This window comes from Lepidothrix coronata, unplaced genomic scaffold (assembly GCF_001604755.1).
Source record: "Lepidothrix coronata isolate B3197 unplaced genomic scaffold, Lepidothrix_coronata-1.0 Scaffold311, whole genome shotgun sequence".
Taxonomy (NCBI): Eukaryota; Metazoa; Chordata; class Aves; order Passeriformes; family Pipridae; genus Lepidothrix; species Lepidothrix coronata.
The window spans coordinates 511,920-535,104 of record NW_016690491.1 but is presented as its reverse complement, the minus strand read 5'-3'; the positions used below and the strand labels follow the sequence as shown (position 1 = coordinate 535,104).

At 38.3% G+C, this 23,185-nt stretch overlaps 1 long non-coding RNA gene across 1 annotated transcript; it reads left to right on the top strand.

Annotated features, from left to right (window-relative positions):
* Nucleotides 1-7,034: 7,034 nt before the first annotated feature.
* LOC108508756 lies at nt 7,035-20,760 on the top strand. Its single transcript, XR_001878491.1, has 3 exons — nt 7,035-7,097; nt 11,754-11,824; nt 19,779-20,760. It is a non-coding gene; the product is annotated as an uncharacterized LOC108508756 (long non-coding RNA).
* Nucleotides 20,761-23,185: the final 2,425 nt, after the last annotated feature.

Below are 23,185 nucleotides of genomic sequence, written 5' to 3'. Positions count from 1 at the left end.
TTCTTTGATAGTATCTCTGCTCTTTAAAAGCATGCTTCATCATATCACGGCTAGGCTTCACAAACGAAGATTTGGGAAAGGCTCTATCCACATTTGTTACAAGCACGCTGGTGGCTAATAAGGCCAATGCGAGATAGACATGTCTGATTGCAAAAGGCACAACAGAAAGACTCCTTAGGTTGTATATTCTGCGAGGCACGGTTCTTTCTGCATTGTCTTTTCTCCTCGAGAGTGATCCTGCATGCATTCTCAAAGGAAGCAGCAGCGGTATAGATGGTGTGTCTCCAGGCCTCCCTATTGGAGGCCAGAGTAGACCAGTTTTGATGATCAATATGGCCAAGGCTGAGATGTTGTTTCAGGGAGTACTTGTATCTCCTCTTTGGGGCTCCTCTCTTGCAGCAACCGGTGGCAAGTTCACCGTAAAGCAAGATCTTAGGGAGGCAGTGGTCTTTCATCCTGGAGACATGCCCTGCCCAGTGCAGCTGTGTTCTCAGTAACATGGCCTCAATGCTTGTGACTGCTGCTTGTTCTAGAAGAGATGTATTAGTCACATAATCTGACCAGTGGATGTTTAGGATTGTACGGAGACAGCGCTGATGGAAGCGTTCTAAAAGTCACAGGTGGTGGCGTTAGATGACCCATGATTCAGATCCATATAAAAGAGTAGACAGCACTATGGCTTTGTAAATACTGATCTTGGTACTTTTCTTCAAGTGTTCATTACACCATACTCTTTTATGGAGTTTTCCAAAAGCACTATATGCCTTTGCTAACCTGTTGTCTATCTCTCCGTCAATCTTACCGTCTGAGGAGGTGAGACTACCTAGGTAATTAAACTGCTGGACTGATTTTAGCTCTGATTGGCCAATGGTGATATGGGGATGATGGAAGACTTCCTGAGGTGCAGGTTGGTAGAGAACTTCTGTCTTCTTTAAGATGACTTCCAGCCCAAAAAGCTCAGCAGCATCTGCAAAGCAGGATGTTAAACGCTGCAGAGCTATTTCTGTGTGGGCCAATTTTTTCTCCAATCTTTATTTCCCCTAATAGCCTATGCTTTCCATTGAATTCCTTTAAGTGTAGTATTAGTTTTGTTTGTAATTTCTACTTTTACTGATCCAGAAGAATGTCTACCGAAATCATCTTCTATTTATCTGTAAAAGAAACCAATTATTTAATAGATGCTTCTCAAAGGACCGCCTTTTATTCCTCTCACAAACACACTATGATTTTCTGATGGAGAATTGCAGACTACGTGTATCATTTTTTTTCAGTTTTAGCTGTTAACTTTGCAGAATAGACAAAAGAAAAGTAGAAAATAAATAGAGCAAAGATGGAGGAGCAGCCAAGCAGCCCAGTCTCTGAAGAAGCCTAGAGGGGTGGAGGAACAGGCTCAGTGCCCCCTTGCCTCTGGGGAGGGGAGGGGTAGCTAAATCTTTGCCTCTTGGTCACTCAGTCTGGTGGGACGCTGTCACTTTGATGGGTTGCTGGTATCTCAGTTTTTAAGCAAATAGTCTGGAATAGAAAAAGAGCAATTTTCTTTCTCACAAAATGAAACTTTTGTAGAAATCTACTCCACTTAAATACATTCACTTGACAGGAAAATATTTTGGCTATTCCTTGCACATACAAACCAAAGAGGGTTTGAACCTCTACATGTTCCTTAAAGGTTAGATTAGGTCCTACAGAAAGACTGAAATGATATCACCTGAGGTTTTGTGTCTCTTCTGCGGGTCCATTTTATTCCTATCCATTATGATTTTTAATTAGAATTTTAACTTATACAGTTCCTCAACCAAACTATTGAATTTTCCAGTACTTCAGGAATCTGACAACTGGAATGCTAGCTAAAATGTCAACAAAATTCTGTCAATTGTAAAAGCAATATTATTTTTATACTAATTTTTTGTCTGAAATGATTCCTTAGTCAAATATACTTTCAAACACCTAAGAAAAAACAATCTTAAAATAAAATGACCTTTCTGAGACAAAATAGAATACTACATGCCTCATTTCTGAATAATATGGTAGGAAAATGGAAAGATGAGATTTATTTTCTTCATCTTTAATGAGCCGAGTAATAGTAGGACACATGGTGAAATATGAATAATATTTTCCCAGAGGCCATTTCCTTCTGATGCATAATGCTCTGTTTTCCTTTAGCAGGCATTAAGTTGGTTTTATACGGAAAATTCAAAGAACTGACAGTAAGGCCTAAGTTACTGTTCAACTAATTGCAGGGGGGGTTAGAAATTTAATCTTTAAGTACCATTTATTCTGGTGCTAAAGTGTTGATTTAATTTTTTTTTTAAATGAAATGCAACATTTAAAATAAAAACAGAAAAATAAACATCTAAAATATTTTTTTCCTTTTACATTTGTTCCTATACAGTACTGTAATTATCATCTAGAAAAAATAGAATTAAAATTATTGAAATAATGGGTCAGTAAATTTGGAATTACCTCTTGGTTCATAGGCTAACCAGTTACTACACAAATATGTTAAAGAAATTAATTTACCACAGAGTATGTTATACAATAACTAAAAACTTAATTTTTGAGTATTTTTCCAGAAATAGTTACATTCTCCTTCTAGAAGGTCCCGATTGTCTTTCCACATTAAATTGGCTACCATTAATGTTTATGTCTTCTTAACCCAACCTCAGTATAATTTCAATATTGTGTCAGAGATGCTTTTTCTTCCTTCTACAGATAATGTGGATTCTAAAACTTATTTATTCCTGATCTTGTGAATACTTAGAGACACAAAAAGAAATTACATTAGCAGAGGAATAGGAATGGTGGCATTTCCATCAGGACACAAATCTAGTCTTCTATATTTCAGCACTTTCCTACATTAAGACATATAATGTTCTGAACTTGAGTGTTCTTCACCACGTGTGAGGCAAGAGCTTCAGACTTTGCTGGTGAGCCTGGGACCTGCTTCTGTCTAAACTTTGCAAAATGTAATATCAATATTTTCAGAGGAGAAGTTGTTTCCGGGAAATTTTCTAACCAGTTCTGCAGTTGAATGGACTTAGCTGCTTAGCACACAAGCCAGTGGTTCTATTTCATTTGAAGTGTCCAAGATATAGCCTTAACAAAGTAAAACATTCCTTTCCCTGACAACTCCAGTGCTGACGTTTTAAATGTTAGGTGTCTGCTTTCAGCTTCAGGTGCATTAGTGTTGTCCACTAGCAGACATCCCAGTCAGAAATTCCAGTCAGAACTGAATTCCTGAACAAGTGATGTTGATTATTAATCACATTTATTTGACCAGATGATTTTAAGTAAATATAATCTTTATTTCTTTTTGTTTTACATAATTCATCCCTTGATTCAATTATTTTCCCTTTAAATAAAAAAAGTGAAAAGAGCTCCAAAACAGTGAAAGATCTCTAAAAAACTTTTAATGAGCTTCAAAGAATCACTGTTTAATTTTCATTGGTGACAAAGACCTTAAAAATAACCAATTAATTGTTTAAACCAAGAGAAAAATTCTTCTTGCAAAATTTATGACAAGAATGTGTTACAGAGATTTGTTATAATTGATCTGATTATGGTGCACCATCAAACACCATTGATTCTTTGCAGCCTTCAGTATCTGGAAAAGGCAAGTTCACATGATAACCTTAAAATTGTATCACCAAATAAGAAGCTTTCCTTTCACCAAGGAAAACACACTTTGTTCCTTCCTCTCTTTTGTGACTCAGTACAGAGTTTTAATATCTCTATTTGGTAGCCACGTAGGTTTCAAATAGCTCTTAAAGGGCTGTTGCTGCAGTCCAGATTCCTATTTGAGCTGTTGTTATGCTTATTATCTAATATAAGGAACAGTTTTTTACACCGTTACCTCCTCTTCCTGCTGTTTCTGTTTACCCTGTGATAGGTTAAACTCATCTGAACTCACCTCAGACCAGACTTAAACTGACTGGAAAATTGTGTAAAGCTGTAGGAGATATCTCTGTGTTGCAATTTGTAGTATTTCACTTGTAAGGACTTCTTTGGTTACTAGTATGGGATGTCATAAGCAAAAACTGCAAAAAAGTTTGTGGTATGCTATGAATGATACCCAATTCAGATGATGAACAGTGATTTTCTAAATTGGACTATGTTACTAAGAATGTCTAAATTTTGCTCTTTTTTGGTGCAGTTTTTTTTTGTTGTTGTTGTTTGGTTTTTTTTGGTAGAGATTTTTGTTTGTTTGTTTGTGTTTAGTTGGTTGTTTTAGGTCTGTTTTCATTTTTCATTTTTGTTTGTTTGTTTGTTTGTTTTGAAAGGAAAGCTGCTATGTTATCTCCAAAGTTAAATACTGCATATACATGCCCATTTCTAGAAAATGCTGAAGCAGGCCTCGGTATAACTTCCCTGCAGAGAGAAGTTCCCCTGGGGAATATCCAGTCCGGAAAAGGGAAAGTTCAACAATTTCAGGTGCTGTATTATATTACTTACTGGAGCCCAGGAAAATTACACACAACAAATAAATTAGAAGACTATGGACCAATAATGACACAGCACTCTTGCATATCTAATTATAGATATGTGCTAAACTAATTGAGCTTAATTTTACAACTCTTATGTTTATTTTGGTCAATTTTATTTCATAGGTCTCATTTCTTACCTTTATGTACAGAATATAACTTTTTTTGTTTTCCTCTGATAATTTGAGTAGGATTTGTGACATGTCTTCAGAAATACCACTGAAATGGTAAGTAACGCTTTTCCTACTGAAATGTTGTACACAGAAGATGAACAGTTGGCCAGAGTACAAAGCTGTGCAATTACAATCCCAGATGTTTTTTGTACTACAATCCATTTCTTCAAATTGTTTCATTAGAAGAAGAGACTCTTTGGCAAGAAAGTGTTCTCATAACACATTGTAAGCGCTTCTGACTTTTAGCTAAGTCTATATGAAACTTAGTTTATTGACAAGGTAACCTCCATCTGAAACTTCCTAGCTGCAAAGTGAGCTCCCAGTCAGGCCACCATGTCCTGTTGCTTTCCATAATGTACTCTCAAAACTGCTGTTGATTTTGTTGAGAGAAACTTAAGCTTCTCTAAGCCTTGCAATACCTTCTATTACATTTCTCCAGCTTTCATTATCTATTAAGAACCACTGTTGTAAAAAGCCAAGCATGGAGGACTTATTAGCAGATAAGAATCTCAAAGCATACGATGCTAATTTGATAATGGCTATACAATATATTAGAGTTGTTCATTTGGGAACTGTCAGAAACAGCTCCACCAGCCTCAACAACATAATCCTTAGCAACCGCTACAGCTTTCTTGCAGAGATACTATTTTGTGACTCAACAAGGATTCAATACATCAAGATATATTGCCTAAATTAGGTAGTATATTAAAATGTAATGGCAGGAAAATTTCATACAATTATAATTTTACCTGGGGGACTGTTCATTACTTGATTACATGATGCTGTTTTCTATTGGTTGTGTGATGTATTTATAGCTGACAGTGAAATCAAATAGCCAATAAATAATTATCTCCCCTGAATAAGTGGCAAAAACCGTAGTAACTTTAGCATAGAGACAATGTGACTCAGTATTATTAACAACTGTGATGGACAGATACATACTTGACTTCCTCAGCACTTGCAACACCTCTCCTTATCCTACACTATGTCCACTTCATCCTTCCATCTGCCATACTACATGACTGATGGACAAACATACACCCTAACAAGGCTGAGAGGGGATCAGCTCCCTCACTTGTAACCTCTCAGAGGTGGGGCCGGGTTGTGCAAGCCCCTGGCCGGTGGCAGAAAACACGCGGTACACGCTGTGAGGTTCGGTGGAGAAAAAGCAGTTTATTCAAAGCAGCAAGAGGTTTTTATGGGTTTCGAGGGAGGGCTTAGGAAGGGGGCCATGATTGGGTACAGGGTCGGGGGAAGGGGGTGGTTTGGAGACTCGGCTGGCCAACAGGGGAAACAGGAGGATAAAATCCAATAGAAACCCAGGGACTGGGGAGAGACGGGTGAGACGACCAGTGGGGTTAAGACAGGGGCAGGGGGCTGGCTCAGTGAAGAAGGCAATCATGGCGTTGTACAGGGAGACCGCATGGGTGAGGGAGTAACAGAGCTTTAAAGGGACCTGTACAATAAAACTGCAAATAAACTGTGTTTTCAGTTCACTTAATTCCAGAGCTGCTGCCGTGGTGGTTCCTTTCTTAAAGGCATTTTTTCCATGATTCATAATTCACACGTTCTCCAACAACACCCCAAACTTCATCTATTATGAAATTTACCCAGTGACAGGAGAATCACAATTCAAATGGCACTCAGCATACGTTTGTTGCTGTGTTTGCAGGAAGTGTAGGAAATGGTGGTAGCCACCTCCTTATGCAGAGAGCTAGTCTGCAGCAGCCATTGTGAACTGTAAGGGACAAGAGAAACATTTTTGGAATGTTCATGATAATGAAGGTGGCATTGTCCAGCTTTGCTGTTTGAACACGTTGTCTCCATCTTCTTACGATCTGATCTTTATATCAAGATTTTTGTCAATATTTTTACTGGTCATAAAGCATACTGAGCCATAGCAAGAACCCAGTCCAAAAGCCTCAAGCTTTACTGGGAGTATTACTTATATTTAAGATTCCCAAGTTTTTCCACCAAACTTTTCCAGAGCCTTTTAGTTCTTTATACCTTGAGGTCACATAAAGAGAAAACACAGACATGTTTTCTCAAGAGATTCTTTTTAATTTAGTGAGAAAATAGGCATTTTCGCAAAAGGTTCACAGGAGTAACATACAACCAAGAAGAAGATTCCACAAAGCACTCAGTAAACACCAACCCACAACTTAGTAAAATACCTGTCAGTTTTAAGTTACCCACGAGATTAAGGAAAGAGTAAAGAAAGAAACAGAGATTAAGAGGAGTAAAGAGAGAAGAGAAAAAGAGTAAAGGAAGAGAATGGAATAACAGAATAGTTACCGCCAAGAATCCTTCACTTGGTGACGGCCAGTGAGGAGAAAGAAGAGTCTTTGTGCCCCTGTGTTTATATGACCTGGCCACCGTGGCCACACCCTCCAGGCGAGATGCTGGGTCCACTGACCACTCAGTGCCCTCCAGGCCAGAGTGAGAGGTAGTGCAGCTAATCATAGGCTCTGGGGGCATGGTGTGGGAGGGCTACCAGGAGGGCCGCTTTGATTGACAGCTGCTCCAGGTGGGCTCCAGCCCGGCCATGAGGCTGCCATGAGGCTGCCATGAGGCTGCCATGAGGCTGCCATGAGGCTGCCGGCCTGACCATGAGGGCTCTGGCCTTGCCCCTCCCCCAATACATACACACAGTTTGTTCCGACACAATAAATTATCCAGTGAGATTAATCCAGTCTCTCACAGACATTTGCAGAATTAATTAGATGGCCACTTCACAACAACCCTTCAAAGGCTGCTTTTAGTACACAGCCTAAGGAGAAGTATAAAGTGAGATGGAGTTTGCATGGTGGATTGCAATCTTTCCTCACTTCTTTGATGAGTTTTTTTCATCCAGGTGCTTGAGAAAATGAGGCTGTGTGAAGAGTTTAAAACTATAAAACCAGTCAGGACAAGTCAAAAATCACTGAATGACAAGTTCAGTTTCTATGCGAAGATTTATCAGTGCCAACTTTGAATGAATCATTCAGTTTGTTCTGATCATTCTCATTCTAGGAAGGTCAGCATAGTTCCTCAAGCTTTGCTCATAGTGACTAAAGCCCAACTTATTGAAAAGGTCTAAAGAAATTAGTAGAGTAAAATACTGCTGCAGAAGTACAGGCATAATCTTTGGTTGATGAATATTTCTGAAGTAGTTTCTGAACGTCTTGGACTTGCATGGTATTTGGTTAAAAACTTGGTAGTTGACATAAGCAATCTAATTTTTTTATTGCATTATTTCTTATTTCTCCTCTTTCACAAGTTGGTCAGGCAACTCACAGTGTTGATACATTTATTGGTATTTATTAGTCTGGATAGAGATGAAAATTGGATGTACAGGCTGCTGTGGCTGGTGATTTCTTATCACTGAATGAAGGAGCACGTGTCTGTGTCTACCGACTGTCTTTGGTTTTGTTGATGGATAGGATGCTGTGACCTAGGTTCAGACCTCTGTAGGATGCCTTTTAGTTCTTTTTGTTTGTTTGTTTTTTTCCCCTCAGATATCAACATATTTCTGAACAACTGATTTTATTGTAACAGAATATCAGAATAACAGATTTTTATAGCTATTGATTAAGTATAAGAGCTTTTTTAAAACTGAACTGTAGTCAGTCATATTAAAGTAAAGTGTTGTTTGGTTGCTCAACAGAACAACAAAATTTGTGACCATTTTTTCCCTGCAAGTGAAAAAGGCCAGATATTTTTTTAAACATAATTTCCCATTGGAAAGTCTCAAATGAAAATACTTTCCATTTAGACAGAAGATCACTGCAGTTTCATTACAATGTGATGAATAATTTATAATAAGAATATGCTTGGTAAGAGTAATTATTTTAATTCTGTTGGAATTTTATTAGATCTTGGATATAAGGTTAAGGTATTGAGAATAAAAAATAATAAGATTTTTCAGTAACTTACAGTAAACACTTTAATAAAGTCTAGAGTTACTTATCCTGCTCTGAAAAATTCCATAGTACTTTAGGTGATGTCTGATAGCTCTTTCGGATTTGTTTCCCTCCACAACATAAAATATAAAACTAACAGGCTCTGAAAGTCTGCTCAGCTTTGTGCTGAGGAGGCTGAGGAATAGGGAAGGTCTGTTCTCCCACATTTAGTCCTTATTTTACTTATTTGCTGATAATGTGGAAGACAGAGTGTTGCTTCTGAAGCCTGGCTGTTAGGTGTTCAGAAAATATTGTAGGATGTGTCATGAGAATAGTATATACCATGCTCTTGAAATTATTTCATCCCTATTATTCTATCCTGTGATGCCAGACTGAATCAGCATAGACTGGCAGAGAAAAGGTCCATAGTAGATATTAAAATTGCTTTTTCAGACGATGAAAAACAATGGGAGGTGGAGGGAAGATTTAATCAGATTAAAGGAGATAGGACGCTATAGCAAAGCATTTATAAATTTAAGTTTCAGGTACTGTACTGGTGATCTGGACCTACTGAACTCACTTCACATCTTTAACAACTGCTGGGTCAGACAAGTTTTTGCAAATGGAATGGGCAATGACAGATTTCCATGCTGACATTCCAAACCATATTATATAGTGCAACACAGTACAGAAATTTGTAAGCATCAGTCAAAGAACAGCAAAAGAAATAAAGCATGTCTTATGTGTTCTTGATTATTACTCATTTAATTCAAAATAATAAAATATATATTAATATATTCTTATTTTGAGGAAAAATATTGTAAAATGTATAAGCTGTATTGATTACACTGTTAAACTGATACAAGCATATAGTTACATATTTATATAGCTAAGAAGTGTTTATTTTTAAAACCTTCACAATGAAGAAAATACTAAGCTGTATGGGTCGTGCCTGATTAATTTTATGGATTGCACTGGATTAGGCTTGGTTTACTTGCTGAACTCAATATTGTAATAAAATTTTCACTGCATGTTTGAGAACACAGAGTGCCATTTTATTGTCTTGTGTAGGTTGCTGTCTAGAATTCTTCAATATTTCAGGAAAATCTTTTGGCATAGGTATGTTTTCCTCTTTGGAAATGCATAAACAAACAAAAGACTTTATTGAAGGCAAATGTATTTAAGTGGAAACTGATCACTGCCTTCAGATCTACTGCCTGTTAGTAACAATAGACTCTGCTGTTTTGTTGGGGTTTTTTTTTGTTGTTTTGGTTTGTTTGTTTGTCTGTTTTTGTTTTTTGTTTTGTTTTGGTTTTTTACTATTGAAATTAACTGCAACATTGCAGTACAAAACAACTCCATATCCCAGGAGCTGCAATGGAAGAGATATCTACTGTCTAAATCTGATTTTTGTTTTCTATTTCCCTCCTGCTGCCTTGTATGTGCAGAGATGCAGTAGGACTGGATTGGCTACCTTTTGTGAAAAGAGGTTTGGAATCAGTGAATGAGATGTTGTAAAATTATTACATGGGATGGAGTGAAATAGGTACTTCGAGAGCATAAATACTCTAACTCTTTAGACAAACATCATGGAATGAGATTAATTGCCCTCTAGAGAGTCTTACTTTTCTTCATGGAATGAGAAGGGAAAGCAGAATGACTAAATTAAACTTAGATATCTAACTTTTGGATACTTAAATTAGGGTAGGTATACTGCGCTGTTTGATCCAACATATTTTTATAATATATTTTAGACCTTCTAAACACCCACAGCAGTCTCTTTAGTATATGCACACTGTATCTTCTTTTCATCCTTACTGGAATGCTCAAATCTCTTGGAATAACTTTTATTTTTGGGTCTGTTTGCACAAATTCAGATAATATTTACCTTCAGTGAAAACCCAGCATAGCTACATACTCTGATTAGGACTTTGACTTCATGGCTCTGGAAACAAGACAAGCTGAAAATGTGTATATTTTATGGCCCCATTTTATTCTGAAATGTTGCAAATATCAACTTATGTGCCTGGAAATAAACCCAGGACACAGGACATTCTGTCTTAGAAAACCTATAAGCACTTTAAATCACCTTTTAGTGAAAAACCTATCATTGAAGAACTATCTGACTAAGAAGCACTGTCAAGAATTCTATACAAAAGACAATTTCATGATATTATAATTTGTGGGAAAGAATAACACTTTTTTGCAGATGATGTGCAAAATTTTTCTCTGACAGATGGCATACCCATTCAGTATATAATTACGTGGTCACTTAGATGCAACACGAGTTTCTGATCCCACCAGTTCCCTCTTAATTCCTTTTACCTGTTGGTGTGATTTCTCTTGTACTACACTTTTGTGTGTCTAAACAAGGAACTGGATCTAGATGAAAATTAACTATCAAAATTTCACTTTCTTTTCAGGTGGATCAGTACCTCATCTCACTGTTCAGAGATATAAGCTGGCCAAAAGAAGACAGAACAATGAGTTCTGTCTCCCAATGAGTTGGGAGCAAGGCAAGAGTAACATTTCAGTTTTAGTTCTCTGCCAGGCTGCTTTCCAGCTGATTGTCCCTGGGCCTGTACTGCGCCCAGGGTTATTCCTCTCAGGTTCAGGACTTAGTTTGTCTTTTGTTGAACCTCATAAAATTCCTGCCCAATTCTCCAGCTTGTCCAGGTCCCTTTGAATGACAGCACATCCATCTGGTGAAGCCACCTCTCCTTCCAGTTTCGTATCATCTGCAAACTACTTGAGGTTCCACACTGTCCCATCATACACATAATTAATGAACAGGTTGTAGTATTGGCCTCAGTAGCAACCCCTAGGGCACATCAGTAAGTACCTCATCTGGAGCTGGACTTTGTGTTAGTGATCAGTACCATTCGGGACTGGCTGTTCAGGCATTTCCATTCCACCTCACTGTTCACTCATCTAAGCCATATCAGCATTTACATGAGAAGCCTTCTGTCTATATGTGCTATAACTTGATGCCCTACAACTCCCTTCAGCCTACTTAGAGATTATTAATGTTATTAATACACTCAGTATTTTCTTTTATTCTGTATTCTGTGCACAGATTAATCTTGCATTAAATGTTTGTTTTTTTTTTATTTTGCTCCTGCCTTTTTTTTTTTTCCTCCAAGTGAGACTGTACCAAGCAGGTAATATAAATTCAAGAGACAGTTTTTTTAATGGTGCTTTTTACTTGTCTTTCATTGCAGTGCACATGGCAACTGATTCATTTCCTGCTGATGGCTTTGAAGATGTGTTGTGTGACCTGAGAGGCAGTGAGGTTAGTCTTTGGTGATGCATGTATATATTCAACTATGGCCACATGCTCCACTGTTTCTGGAGACTGAGTACAATATTAAAGCAAAGAAATGCAAACAATCCTTGTCTTATATTATCCCTTGCCAATCTGTCTTGGGGCAGAAAAAGCATTCTTGGACGAAAACATCAAACAAAATAATTTGTGAACTCTTTTTTTTTTTTTTTTTTACCCTTTAGAAAATGCAGACTGCATTACAAATAGCAATAGATTTCATAAACTTCAGCTTTGTTCATGGTAGAAGAATACAAAAAGTTGACAGTAGGAACCTGGCTCCTTTTATCAAAGCTGTTCCTGCTTACTGAATTTATAAATGGTGTATACAGATGGATTTTTATCTTAGCTTTCACCCTGTAGTGAGTTGACTCTGGCTGGATGCCAGATATCCACTAAAGCTGCTGTCTCACTCCTCTCTGCAACTGGACAGAGGAGAGAAAATATAATGAAGGGTTCATGAGCTGAGATAAGGACTCAGACAGAACACTTACCGATCGCTGTCTTGGGCAAAACAGACTCAAAGTGGGGTCATTAATTAAATTTATTACTAACAGAATCAGAGCAGGAAAATTAGTAGGAAAATAAATCTTGAAAACACCTTCCCCCACCTGCCTCTCCTTCAAGTATTACTTCCTCCCCCCCCCAGCGGTGCAGGGAAACAGGGAATGGGGGTTGCATTCAGTTGTTTCTGGCGCGGCTCAGGGAGAGGAGTCCTTCCCCTGCTCCCCATGGGGTCCCTCCCATGGGAGACAGTCCTTCATGAACTCCTCCAGTGTGAGCCCATCCCATGGACAGCAGTTCTTCACAAACTACTGCAACGTGGGTCACTTTTCCAAGGGGTGTAATCCTTCAGGAACAGGCTGCTCCAGTGTGGGTCCCCCACAGGGCCACAAGATCTACTAGGAAGACCTGTTCCAGCATGGGCTCCTCTTCCCTCAGGTCAGCAGATCCATGCCAGGCCCCTGCTCCATCATGGGCCTCCCACAGGATCACATCCCCCTTTGGGCATCCCCCTGCTATGGCATGGGCTCCTTCACAGGCTGCATGTGGGTCTCTGCATGCCTGTGGGCCTCCGTGGACTGCAGGGGCACAGGTACCTCACCATGGTCTTCACCACAGGCTGCAGGGGAACCTCAGCTCCAGGGCCTAGAGCACCTCCTCCCCCTCCTTCTCCACTGACCTTGGTGTCTGCATTGATGTTCACATGTTCTCTCACTCTGCTCTTCTCTGGCTGCAATTTCATCTGCACAATAACTTTTTTCCCCTTCTTAAATATGTTTTCTCAGAGGTGTTACTGCCATTCCTGATTGGCTCAGCCTTGGCCAGCAGTGAGTTCATCCTGGAACCGGCTGGCATTGGCCCTTCTGGACATTAGAAGCTTCTAGTAGCTTCTAATAGAAGCCACCCCAGTAGCCCTCCTGCTACCAAAACCTGCCCACAGAAACCCAAAACAGAGTCTGATGCTATTTCACTTTGATATCATGACAGAAACATTTAGTTGAAGAGACTTATATGTTTACCAGAGGAGAAAGTTGTGTTTTACATTATCGACTAAAAATACATATTATTGCCTGAACAGTATATAGCTGCGAGTCCTATCCCTACATCTCAGAAATAACATAGTTACTAGGAATAGAAACAGGACTTGTCCTTAACTACAATGTGACTTTTTTCCTTTCCCCATATATCTTTCCCCAAAGTAGTACAAACAACTTATTTTCTAATGTTCTTAAAAAACCCAATTTGTATATAATATTATATTATAGCATTAGTCTGTATTGAATGATAGAGAAAATGTAAGTCTGGCTGTCTTGAAATTAGTTTTCTTAATTTTCAGTCTACAGCTCCAGGCAAAATGTTGACCTGCATAATCTTCTCCAGCAGAACTCCCCTTAGCAAGCAGTCTCAATCAACTAAGCAATAACAATCACTATTTGCAGTGAAAAAATTGGGACAATTGATCATGGCAGGCTAAACAAAAAACATATGCTTGAAGAGAAAACCTTTTAACCAAAGGTTAAAATACAGATGAGCCCTTCCTTGTTTCACAGGCATCCCTGAATCAGTATTTACAGTAGAACGATTAGCCATTACTTTCCTGTAGATGTTGGCATTAATAGAATTTTCTCTAGAAGGAAGAGATAGACAAGTGACAGTAAATGTTATTTACAGATTATTTATTATGTGGACTTAGTCATACTTAACGTAACCACATTAAGTGAGTATTAGATACATAATCTCATTATACCCACTATATATTTTTTTTTGTTTCATTTGAATCTGGTTTCTCTTTCACTACTTAATGTAAATACTTATATTTCAACTCCATTATCCTTGTTTTAAGATGAAGGACGTGTGGTAACTTTCACTTGAAATATCATGGTCTCATCTCTGTCTTTTTTCGGGTGTGTATACCAGAAAAAAATCACAGAATTACTGAATCATTTAGGTTGGAAAAGACTTCTGAGACCCCTGAGTATAACCTTTGACTGATCACCACCTTGTTAACTAGAACATAGCACTGTCACATCTAGTTGTTTCTTGAACACCTTTAGGGATGGTGACTCCACCACTTCCCTGGTCAGTCCATCTCAATGTTAAAAACCCTTTCCATGAAAAAATTCCTCCCAGTGTCCAACGTGAACCTTCTCTGGTGCAGATTGAAGCTCTGTCCACTCTTCCTGTCGCTTGGTGCCTGGGAGAGGAGGACAACCCCCACCCTGCTACAACCACCTGTCAGGTAGTTGTAGATAGTGATAAGGTAACCCCAAACCTCTTTTTCTCCAGACTAAACAACCCCAGCTCCCTTAGCCAGTCCTCATATGATTTACTCTTTAGACTCTTCACCAGCTTCATTGCCCTTCTCTGAACACACTCCAGCACTTCAATGCCTTTCTTGAAATGAGGGGCCCAAAACTGGACACAGGATTTGAGATGTGGTCTCACCAGTGCCAAGTACAGAGAAACAATCACTTCGCTAGTCCTGCCGGCCACATTATTTCTGATGCAGGCCAAGATGCCATTGGCCTTCTTGGCCACCTGGGCACACTGCTGGCTCATGTTCAGCTGGCTGTTGACCAGCACCCCCAGGTCCTTTTCTGCTGGGTCACTTTCCAGCCACTCTGGCCCCAACCTGTAATAGAACATGGGGTTGTTGTGACCCAAGTGCAGGACCTGGCACCTGGCCTTGTAGAACCTCATTCTGTTGGCCTTGATCCATTGATCCAGGCTGTCCAGATCCCTCTGCAGAACCTTCCTATTATCCAGCAGATCAACATTTCCACCTAACTTGGTGTTGTTCATGGAATTACTGAGGGTGCACTCAATCCCCTCATCCAGATTATCAATAAAAATACTAAGCAGGATGCACAATGCAAAAAATTCACAGTGAAAGAAAAACAAAACAGAACAAAACAAAACAAACCCAAGAGACTGAAGAATCAAAAAACTTCCCATTCTGGAGGCATGGGAACTTTGGATCTATTGCTCACTGTGTGAAGGGTTTGGTATTGAAGGAGTTGTCAATGCAGCCAGTCACTGGGAATGGAGAAGACAGATACTTCTTCCATAAGCTGGGATGCAGTAAGCCCATGGTGAGCACTGAAGAAGGCCTCTGTTACTGCACTGCAGGACATGCTGCCACTGAATTCAACTGCTGTCTTGAACCTGGAGTTTCATATGAGTAATCTGTGTGGATTTCATTGTGGAAAACCCTATTTTCAGATTTATGCAACCCTATCAGGGTGAGATAAAACATGTTCCAGTTTTTAAAGCCAATTAAAAGTCTTTATTCATTTTTATTTTTACTGTCACATAGTATGATTTTCTTGCAGTAACACAGAGGCAAATTTTGGTATGTAATAGAAAATGTCATATTTGGGTTAAACTGTGCAATTGTTAGTTTGGCGCCAACAGAACCAGGCATGTCAAAAACTATAACCCCAAGTCAGATGACCAGAGACACTTGACTTTCCAACTTCCAAATAGGTGTCCACAGGCTTCACTACCCCAACATAACAGGGTGAAGCAGTAAAGAGAAATTCTCTAGCAACAAAAAAATGAAATTATTTTCTAAGTGAGTTTTCATTTGTGAAAATGCCTTAATTTATACTTGTATGCCTTTAGATTTCATTGTTCTTGTACAGATTATTCTACTGTTCAGAAATGCCATTCAGATGAATAACTATTAGCACAAAAAGAATATCCATGGGATGTTGGTGCTATCTATTATGAATTAAAATGGAAATTAAATTGGTTATTTGCTCATTCACATTTGCTCCTCTAGAGCACATCATACCCAACAGCACCTGTTTCTCATGCAGTTTTTCTGCTTACTTGTGAAAAGTCTATGGAGAAAAAAGCCATGAAATGTTTTTTAAAAAAAAACAACTGCATTCTTGTTTTAAAAAAGACCTGTCACAAACTGTGTAGCACTTCAACCAAGTGCAGCTAACACTTCCATAGTCTGATAAATCTTTCACATATTTATGCAGCATCTTCATGTCATCAGATACCCTCATTATGTCATATGAGAAATAAATTATTTACACATTTTAAAATGACACCAAAAGAACTTGGCATGTGAAAAATACAATACTTCAAAATATTCATATCTGAGGCAATGAAATATATCGTACTATCTATTCTGGCAGAAAAAATATGAGATCTTGCCTTTACCAGAAGCTAGATACCAGTGAACTCTTGTAGTTGTCAGAGGAGGACTGAGTCTAAGCCTCTCAGTCCAGTTGATACTTACACCTCTTACAAAGTCCACAACACATCAGGAGGCTTCTCCTTCTCTTTGCACTGTTTATTCTCACACAAGGACTCTGCCACAAATATGTAAATCGTAAACACCACCACCACCACCACCACCCAGTCTTGCATTCTCTGTTCTTTGAAAAATGTATACTATAATTTTTCTCCCCCTCCCCCCCGCCAAATTCTTTATTTAAAGGACATTTCTTAGTTGTGTTAACTGGAACAAGAGTTTGAACCTTGACCTTCAAGCTTTTGTTTTGAGTTATATGGTACAGCAAAGACAATTTCACTTCTTAAGGAGATTAATTTCTGAAACCCTTTATGTCCCTACTTGCATGTCCCACCATCAATGATAATTAAGACTTGGACAATCCAGAAGGCCCAGAGATCAATACGAATTTAAAAATTAATAGGATGTAACTAGACTGTTAAATGAATACAGACTCTACTAGCCTGGCATATACTACACGGGAAGAAGATTGTTAAAATTGTTCATCTTTCCTTCCTTAAGCATCTTTTACTAACATGAGAAGTTACTCATGAAGCCAAAGACAGGAATGGATAACTTATCCTTTCCAGTAGCTTGTTCTTATAATCATAGAATAAAGGAATGGTTTGGGTTGGAATGAACCTTAAAGTTCACCTAGTTCCAACCCCCCTACCATGGACAAAGATGCCATTCACTAGATCAGGTTGCTCAGAGCCCCATCCAACCTGGCCTTCAAGACTGCTAGGATTAGGGCATCCACAACTTCTCTGGGCAACTGTTCCAGTGCTTCATCACTCTCTGAGTAAAGAATTCCTTCCAACATCTAACCTAAACATACCCTCTTTCAATTTAAAACAATTGTCCTTTTTCCTGTCACTATCTGCCCAATAAAAGATTCTTTTCCCTCCTTAAAAAGAGAGGGAGAGATTAAGTGATTTGCATAGGTCTCTGCTTTAATTACAAACAACATTTGCCTGATGACGCAACTGTCCTAATTAAGTACCATTACAGTTCCCTTGGGAACTTTCTGATTAAGAATGCCCCAATTATGTGGAGTATACAATATGAAGGTAAAAACCATCACATTCTCTGATTGTTGCCGCGCATGGTAATGATGTAAGCATCTCTCTTGGGGCCAAAGGATATAAACAGTTTGATTGTGCTTTTAGAAACCCAACAACAATTTCCAAACCCAACGATTTCTAAAACATTGCCAAATGTATTTAGGGTTATCTAAGGCTTTTTTAAAATGCTGAAAGAATGGATAAGCAGTCAACAATGAATTTTTGAAACCCCAGTTTTTCTTTCACCTTTCTTAGATATCAGTGGCATGAGAAGTGTTTGTCCAAACACCTGACTTCAATGCTAGACTTTATTCATGCACAAGACATTTCTCTTATCAGTAAATTCAGCAGAATTTTACCTAGTCTTGTGACTGTTTTGTATAACTGATCTGTTGCCACAGTTCTTACTCCGAACAACATATATTAAAATTCTTCGAGAAAGGCATATGAAGGCATAAATGTTTCACGATGTCTAATGGGCTGATTGGAAACTGAAATTTCCCTGTTGATCTGAAACAGGGAAGAAATGTCTTCTGACTAAAGAAGATGCATTTAGCTAACAGACATTGACGCTGTGAAAATTTAATTTGAGTATAAGCAGCCATTAATTTGAAGCAATAAAAAGATCTTTGAATGTTTCCTTCTTCAAAAAGTAGAACAAGGTGACAGTAACAAAAATTTTGGACAGATGCGAGTTCTCCCTTTTTATAGGGTGTCGTTGTTAAAAACACAGTAGACCTGCCATGGTGATCTTCTCTACTAGACTCCCTCAGACTTTTAAAAATGTAAAACTAAGCTTGTCAAAATAATATTAGGACTCATTCCTCATAGATATAAACATAAAATGAATTTTAAAGCTGAAAAAAATTAAAGTGTAATCTTGTCAAAGGAGCAGCTAGATAATTTCCCCTTTGTTCAATTCCCAAATGTAAAATTGAGTTGTTTTCTAAAGCAAAGGAGTCATAGAAGTTAAAATATGATGAAGGCCAGAAAGGCTAAAAGACCATAATTACAAAAGAACTATTTGCATGAAAAAAAAGAGGGATCAGTCCTTAGAATGCAGAATAGGTTAGTTGATTAGAGGATAGTGTTAATAACATCAAGGTCACAGGTGTGATGCCTGTACAGGGCATTCATTTAATAGTTGGACTCTATGATCCTTGTGGGTCCCTTCCAGCTCAGAATATTCTGTGACTGAGTTAATTTGCCCACGGCATTATCTGTTACCCTGAATCCCCAAAACAGTGAAAAAGCCATGCATTAGCATATTATGAAAACCTAACAGAACTGAATATGTTCTTTAAACTATCATGACAGAGCCTGCTTTATACTTTATTAATTAACTTCTTCAGTAGCCCAACATTTATAAATAAATTGAAAGGCAATCCACATACTTGCCAAAATTATCCCTTTGATCATGTGGGTGTTTGTTTCTTCAAATCATACCTGTTAATTCCAAATAAATGTATTTCACTGAGTGTGAGCTGTTCAGCATGCTGTCTGTGTGGACAGTCACCTGTGAGATTAGTGTCTTCATTTGCTGTTTCTTGTACCATTGTTTACTTTACATAGATATGTGTATGTTAAGTGATACTAGTGTATATGTTAAAATGACAGACGATGAAGATATCACCTCATGATTTCTTTTATCTGCTGGAAGACCACTGCAGTCCTATGATAATGAAGAAGGAGACTAAGTTAAAATGAAGGTTTTGCTAAAATATAAAGCCCTAGGAAGTAATGAACTTTTTTATTTTTTTTTTTATTTTTACTTGTAACAGCAGTCTCTCTGTTTCAGTCACACATCACAATTTTGTTATGCAGTCCTTCAAAATAGTACTAATACATGGGGGCGGGGGGGAAATGTCAAATAATGGCTACAGTAGCAAAGAAGTTATTTATTAATTGAAAAATGCAACTTCAAGGTAAACAATGGTTATTTTTTGGCTGAAACAAAAATGTTAAACTGTGTCAAAAATTTTTCTTGAAATGTAAAGAAACTTCAAACTGGGCATTTCTGAAAGGTTTTCATTTCTTGTAATACAGAAAAAAGCTACAAGACACTAAACACATCCTGTCCCCTTCTTTCTCCCCCTCCCCCCAATAGGATGTGCAATGGACAAAAAACATCCTATTGCTGCTATCCTTATACAAACAGCCCATCATTTCTGCGACTGGGTCTCAGAACCACAACTAAGCCAAAATGAAAAAGATTCACCGGCTGAAGGTATTGTTCTTGCACCAACATCAGCTAGCAACGACTGAAAAAAACTACGGGCTGGTACGTCACCTCAACTGGTCTGACCGGATGGCCTCTACACAAACCATATATAATCTAGCTAGTAGATCCAGGCTTTTTCTGTGTTTGTGTTATCTTCTAAGTAATGAACAAATAATAATACTACTAAAAATGGTTATTTGTGTATAATAAACCATTTGTAGCTCAGAAACTCTCTAACCCACAGGTCTGTAACAATATGATTATTTCAGTCAAATATCAATGTTTTCTTCTCCAATTTTCTTTAGGCATTTAGTAATGGCCATTCTTATACATGATTATTATTGGAAATTATAATTATTGAAATTAATCTGTGATCTGATCCCTTATTACACTTCTTACATTCCCGTGGTCATATAAATAGCCTCATCTACAAAACTATTTGCAATGCTTAGCAATGTGACTACTTAATCCTAAAATCCCAGGAGATACGCTGTATGTTCTCAATCACATTTTATTGGCACATTAAGAAGCTATCACAGATATCCTTATCTTTATTTTATGAATGTTTTCCTTCTGTGAGCTAGATGTTATGGGGCTTAAAGGGTAAGAAGTTGTTAATTAAATTTATTTAACTCTACTTTGCTGTAACATCAGTTGAGAAACTCAGATGGAAAATACACAAAAGCAGTATCTACTTCCTACCTATTGGATTCATTTGCCTCTTTTGCCTATAAGCAAAGCAAATGGACAATGAGAAGGGTTTAAAAAAATTAAAGTCTGATTGTGACTTCTGGAATGAAGTCTTATAAGGTAAAGTAGAACCTGGACGGAACCTGGCCCCTATATTAAGAGTGCCTCAGACAAAAAAGTCCGCCTTAATCCCAATATTGAGAATTGGTTATTTTATTAATTTGCTAACTTTTGTTCTTCTGTGATGAAATAAAGAACACTGTGCAGGACCACAGACTCCAATTTCATATCATATGCTTCATAGCCAGGATATTTTTTCCTCATATTATTTCTGAATAAAAATGAATTGCTTAAGTGATCACGTACAAGTCCCCCTTAAATTTCAGGAAGTAAAAATTTCCTCAGTCCTACTTCTGATCTAACTGTTCTCTTTCATTAAGTTTTCAATAAATTTACAGAAGTTATGCTTGTGGTAGGCATCAAGGTAAGAGAGAATTTTAGCTGATCATGGAGATACCATTGATTCCCTTCCTGGCATTCTGCTAGCCTGTGCCAGTTGGTAACCTGATACGTCATGTTCCCCAGCCATGGACCAGGGAATAGAGGGCGCTGCTCCCAGTAGACAGAAGAGATGCGGACAGCCCATTTTGGAAGATGAGAATTCAACCATATGGGTGCGACGGGTTGTAGCACTTGCTCCCACAGGCAGAAAACAGTTCTTTGGTCATTTCATTTACTGATGCATTTTAAGACATAGCCAACTGGGCACAGTCAGGAAAGTCTCTAGTAGGGTGAAAACCCAGCTCTGCCTGCCAAAGACTTGGCAGAGGAACCAGAAAGTTATGAACTGAGACTCAGTAGGCTGAGCAGTGGGACTGCATCCTGAGAGAAGTATAGGCATGGTCCCTGCCACTTACCCCCTACGAGGAGACTGAACAACATGGTAAAACACACAGCTTACTTTAAAACCACTGCATGGGTTTACTAAATGCTGAAATATATCTGGGTATCTTTTGTGTATGTCAAGACTAAAACATCCCTTTTTTCCACTGTCTTTTCAGTCCTTCTTTCTCAGCCCTGCACAAAGGGATCTGGAGGTGCTGGTTGGCAGCAGGCTCAGTGTGAGCCAGCAATGTGCTCTGCCAGCCAAGAAGGCAAACCATTTCCTGAAGTGCATCAAACATAGCATCACCAGCTGGTCAAAAGTGGTGATCCCCCTGTATTTAGCATTGTCATGGCCTCACCTTGAGTGCTATGTGCAGTTCTGGGCTTCGACATTTGGGAAGAATGTGAAGGTCCTTGAATACATCCGGGGGAGAGCAAAAAAGCTGATGAAAGGGTGAAAAAGTTGTCCAGTGAGGAATGGCTGAGGACTTTGGGCTTGTCTAATTTGGAGACAGAAAGGCTGAAGGGCGACCTCACTTCTCTCTACATCTTCCTGAGGAGGGGAATTTGAGAGGGAGATGTCTCTCCCCTCCCCTTCCCTACCTTCCCCTTTTACAACACGCTTGCATAAAATCTAAACTAAGAAAATTTATTACTTTTTCTTCAGGGAGATTTGACAGAAAAAACATTTGAAGAATAGTTTTAATATATTGAGGACAGTAGTGGATGCCACTTCCATCTTCCTGGATATACCCAGTCTTGTACCTTCTCTCCACAATGTTCCTTCTCTTCCAATTTGTGCCAACTCTTCAATAAGTGTTTTTGCAAACATATCTGCTATTCTAGGAAAATGTTGCATATTAGATTGAGTACTGGCAAGTATGTCCATTTTTCTGAGTCTAGCTTTTCTGGGTCCCTAGATACAATCACAAAACTAAAGCAAGTGTTTAGAACTGAGAGGCTAAGAAATACCTGCTTCAAGATGATTTGTTGCATCTTTTCCACCACACTGTTTAAAAAGATTTCTTTTTTCATAAAGAAGAATCAGTATTTTTGTCATCGGTTTGACATTGGCATCTGCCACCTCAACAGCTGTCACTCTTACATAATTGCCCATTTTGGAACAGGAGAGGAAGTTCTGTTAAAGAAATCTTGCAGAGCAACATTATGAAGTGAGTCCAATATTCCATTTAATTATTCCAAACTGATAGTTTTAAAACATTTTGCATCAGCCCATTAATGGAAAAAAAATAGCTTCTCATGTAGACAGTCTTGGGCTGAATAATTCTGGCATAAAAGCTAAAGTTCTGCTGATGATTCATGGAAATTATTCTCTTGAAAACAATTCTGTTCATAATAAAAATAAGTTTATTTGGATTTTTCTTCCTTCATATCTACTAGTATAATCAGCAAAATAAGATATTTATTGGATGAGTAATTAAATATTCTATGTTTTGTTGCTTATTCCAATTAGGTCTAAAAGTTGAAGTTGTTTGGCATGCTGGCCAAGAGATCTTACTAATAAATTTGCTACAGTTGTTTTTAAAAGTCAGAGTTATCACTGTTAGTTTCTTGCCTCTTTGCTACTTGGGCCTGTGAACCACTTCCATGATATGTTATGTAGAACAATTTTGCAGTGTTAATCCTTGCTTCGCTGTGAATTCATGCAGTTAGGACAGAAGCAGTGAAACAAAATTAGGCTGCTTGAATGGACACCA